The sequence below is a fragment of the Eptatretus burgeri genome, unplaced genomic scaffold (assembly GCF_056783735.1).
Source record: "Eptatretus burgeri isolate ZD-2024b unplaced genomic scaffold, Ebu_testis_v1 Ebu_testis_scaffold_497, whole genome shotgun sequence".
Lineage (NCBI taxonomy): Eukaryota > Metazoa > Chordata > Myxini > Myxiniformes > Myxinidae > Eptatretus > Eptatretus burgeri.
This window is the reverse complement of record NW_028222446.1, coordinates 6135-11145: the sequence shown is the minus strand read 5'-3', so window position 1 is coordinate 11145 and position 5011 is coordinate 6135. Positions and strand designations below refer to the sequence as shown.

General features: G+C 39.3%; 1 long non-coding RNA gene across 1 annotated transcript; it reads right to left on the bottom strand.

Moving 5' to 3' along the window:
- Window positions 1-1882: 1882 nt before the first annotated feature.
- LOC147007171 (uncharacterized) lies at window positions 1883-3892 on the bottom strand. The gene is made up of 3 exons (XR_015054355.1): window positions 2574-3892; window positions 2272-2329; window positions 1883-2047 (listed from the first exon to the last, which is right to left on the bottom strand). It is a non-coding gene; the product is annotated as an uncharacterized LOC147007171 (long non-coding RNA).
- Window positions 3893-5011: the final 1119 nt, after the last annotated feature.

Here is a 5011-nt window from a genome sequence, read left to right as displayed (position 1 = left end):
GAAGAAAAGCATGAAGCCGATAGAGAAATGTTGTATAATTTGTCTCTGATACAAAATCCAACCTTGAGAGAAAAAGTTGATAGGTTCATCGTGAAGAAGATGATTAGTGCTAAATTGAAACTTGGACTTGGAAATTCAAAAAACTCATAGGCTCTAATGATGCCATTAAGACTGAAGAGCAATTAGCTGATGAATTACATAAACCAATATTCACAAAGTTTCAGAGAAGGAAAGTTTATTCCAAGGAAGTTGATTATATCTGGTCTGCTGATTTGATTGAACTCAATAATGATAAGGGGTACAAGTATGCTTTAACCGTTATTGATTTGAGGAGTAGATATGCGTGGGTTGTCCCTTTAAAAAACAAAACAGGTAATACTCTTATGTTAGCTTTTCAACAGATATTTAATAAAAGTAAGAGAAAACCTAAAAAATTGTGGACTGATGAGGGTAGAGAGTTTTATAACAAGACATTTATGAATTTTCTAAAAAATAACAGTATTACATTATACAGTACCTTTAATGAAGGGAAGGCAGTTGTTGTTGAACGTTTTAATCGTACCTTAAAAGAGAGACTATATAAAAAATTCACACAACTCGGTTCACAACAATGGTTATCTTTTATTCAGGATATTGTGGATAAGTATAATGACACGATTCACACGTCAACGAATATGAAGCCATCAGAAACATTTACAAAATTAAAATATGAAAAAGAGATTAATGTCAGAAAACCTAAGTTCAAAGTTGGTGATATCGTAAGAATATATAGGTGGAAATCTCATTTTGAAAAGGGTTTTACTGAACGATGGACGAAAGAACTTTTTAAAATTGTTGATGTAATAGATACAGTTCCTTGGACTTATAAAATATATGATTTGGAAGGGGAAGAGATTTTAGGTTCATTTTATTCACAGGAATTACAAAAGACAAAGATAAATTGAAATTTTTTGACTCCGCCCCTTTTTGACTCCACCCACACAAGCCCCACCCACACAAACCCCGCCCACACAAGCCCCACACAAACCCACCACACACAAACCCCACACAAGCTCCAATAAATTGAAATTTTTTGACTCCGCCCCTTTTTGACTCCACCCACACAAGCCCCACCCACATAAACCCCTCCTACACAAACCCCACACAAGCTCCACACAAGCTCCACACACACACACACACACACACATATTCACATAATTAGTGATTAGTTAATTAGTTCCCCCACACACAACATGTTTATTTAATTAAAAAATTATCCACCCATCCACACAAGCTCCACTCATCCACCCATCCACCCATCTCTCCACCCATCCATTGATCCACACAAACCTCATCCACATTCGCCCCTGCCCACATAAACCCCGCCCACATAACCCCCACCCACATAAACCCCTCCCACACAAGCCCCACACACATAAACCCTGTCCACATAAACCCCTCCCACACAAGCTCCACCCACATAAACCCCGCACACACATCCCGACCACACAAGACCCACCGAAGCCCCGCCCACATAAGCCCCACCCACATAAACCCCTCCCACACAAGCCCCGCCCACATAAACCCCTCCCACACAAGCCCCACCCACATAAACCCCGCCCACACACACCCCGCCCACACAAGCCCCACCAAAGCCCCGCCCACATAAACCCCTCCCACACAAGCCCCACCCACACAAGCCCCACCGAAGCCCCGCCCACATAAACCCCTCCCACACAAGCCCCACCCACACAAGCCCCACCCCCTCATCCCCCTGTGCGCCCCACCTTTGACCCACCACCTCCCTCATCCCACCCCCCACCCTTCCCCACACACACACATGCGGAGGGGAGGGATGGGATGAGGGGGTGATGGGTCATTGGGGGGCGCACCTACCCTCCCTTCATGTTTTGATCCTCTTCTTGTAATTCAGAATCAAGTAATTGTATACAAAACAAATATAATTTATTAATATTGAAAATATTAAATATTCATTTGCGAGAATGTATAATCTTTCCCAGCAATCTTCTCCAGATGTCTTGTGATTTCGAAACTCAGACACCATATTCTGTTTTGAAACAAAAAGTGGATAATAATTACATGGTAATATGAGTAAGCCTCGTTGACCACTGAATTAACACACCAGGAGGCCGACTCAGCCTGTCATCCTTTCAAGGTCAATAAAATTAATTCCAGTGTACTGACAAAACCGCGTTCAAACTAATAATGCAACCAACATTAGACGACATTCTAAAGAGAGAGTGATATTAATAATAATTCAGAAATATTTACCTCCAGAAAATCATGTGTTGTACAAGATTGCTTCAACAGCTGATGTTGTGCGATAGTGCTGAAAAAAAAAAAAAAAATAAGTCAAGGGTATAGATGAAGAGACAGACAGACAGGGAAAGCAACACACACACACACACACACACACACACACACACACACACACACACACACACACACACACACACACACACACACACACACACACACACACACACACACACACACACACGCACACACGCACACACGCACACACACACACACACACACACACACACACACAGACACACACACACGTGTCTCACCATTGGTTTAATTCCTTCGAGATGATAGGACGTGATAAGACTTCGTGCCACTCATTGAAAATGTCTTTCAATTCTCTTCTAAAATCATTGATCTCTTCAATAAGAGTATTAATTTCATGAACCACGTCGTGATACGTAAACTCAATTTCTTCCAATGCCCTGTCAGGGAAAAAAATATATATATATATATCAGAATTATCATGATTTAATTAATAATCATTTGCTTCATCGTTCAAAGAGAAAACCAAACAAACTTACCAACTCTGTAGTAAGCTTTTGCCTTCATCGGAAGAGAGATCATCCATGTCTCAGTTGTAAAAATGAAAATCCTGTCTGGCAGAAACTTTGTCTGGTTTCTTATAAGGCTACAATGAGGAAATTCCCTAAACATTGGGTGCGGCCACAGGAAATGACAGCTTGGAAAATAACTAGGCGGTTGTATGAATCATTTACAAAACATACTTAAAATGGTTTTGATTCAAATGTTTTCAGTTCGTGTTCTGAGATAAAATATAAACACGAGACCTTGTCTCACAGAATAGTTCCTATTTTTTCACAGCATGACTGTCTAAAACCACACAGCACGACCGTGTCAAAAAACACTTCCTCATTTTCACGGCATGAACTGAAAACATTTGAAACAAAACTTTTTTTATGGCGTGGTTTATACACAAAAATGATTTGCAACTCGGGCGGTGGTCAGATGAGATCATTAAGAGAAGTTTATCATTTCGTAATGGCACAAAAGGGGTATCTTAAAAAATATAAAGATTCAAATGTTTTGTTTGTCAATATTTTAGATGGGGATTATTGTGCAAAGAAAATTAAACTATTGAAGGAATTTGAGAATGAACAAATCTTTATAGGTTCAATGAGTGAGCTGATCAACCTCCAGGTTAAAGGGGAGACAAATAAATATACCTTGGGATAGCCTGGTTATATATATACAAAGCCTGGTGTTGGCTTAGTGGTTAGGGTGGCGGCTTGGGATCCCAGTGTCCCGAGTTCGAATCCCGCTCAGCTGCTGAATTAACACCAGGGGGTTGACTCAGCCTGTCATCCTTCCGAGGTCGGCGAAATGAGTACCAGTATACTGGTCCCGGTGTATGCCCCGGTTAGAATAGGTGTACCATATCCCTGTGTTGTAAGAGGCGTCCAGGAAGGGCATCCGACCATAAAACATTGCCTCACAAAAAGCCAAACCCCTGCACAGCAGGGAAAAACGGATAAAAAGGGGGTTTATTTTTAGGGAAAAAAAAAGGGAATCGCTGAAAATCCCCCATTCATTTACATGGGGAAAAGTGAGCCAGAACCAGTAAATCCACCCTACTAATGCCTTCACTCTCTCCTCCATTTATTTAAGAAAAAAAATAAAAATGAAAAACTTGAATTAAAATGAATATCTTGTCGATGTCAATATTCTTGCCGAAAGTATTGCAAATAGACTTGTCAATTCTTTGTTTTCCTCCTCGGTGGGTTGAGTTATTTTCTGTAATACCACCAATCTTTTTTTAATCTCACTGGTTTCCATATTTTGATATTTATTTTGTCTCGCTCTTTCCTCCCTCTCCTTCTCCCTCTCCTTCTCTCTCTCCTCCTTCTCTTTCTTCTCCCTCTCCTCCTTCTCTCTCTTCTCCTTTTCCTCCTTCTCTTTCTTCTCCCTCTCCTCCTTCTCTCTCTTCTCCTTTTCCTCCTCTTCCCTCTCTTCTTCAACTCCTTCCTCATCCCTTATTATCCTTGAATCGCTTACACCCCATAGAATATCATACATATATTCAACAGGATTTCTTGTTATTCCTGTATTCAAAATAATTTTTTTTACAACAGGAAACCAATAAAATTTCTTTTGAATTTCTAAAAGAGCCTTACCTTTTCTGAACTTTATAATTTTTTCATTATTTAACATTCTCATTAAATCTAAAGTTGTCGGTGTATCAACATCAGCATAATGCCAATCTTTTATTGAAAACACCTCATTCTTATGTTGAAGAACATATTTATTAAAATACCGAATACCCTTTTCTTGAAGGTATGCTTGGACACAGAAATGATAATTTTCTTGAAGCATTCTTTCCAGCATTTATGTATTAGAAATATATGTTAGAATAATATTATGGCACGAAACACCTCCCCATCTTCCCATAGTTAAATCATTTTGTATTTCCTTACTTATTATATATAATCCTGTTTTTTCTGTTTTCATGATATAAACAAGGGCAAAACCATTATTACATTTACCCTTATTAAATTCTTTTATTTGTTGTTTACTAATCGTGGCCCCACAAAACTCATTCTCGATACCAAGTGGATGATATTCTTCCTTACGAGACTGATTCAATTGTTCCAGGTCTTCGAGGTTAATTTTAAATGACCAATTATACCCTAAATCATTCATATCACACCCCCATTGTTCTATTCTCATACAAACGATACGCCCT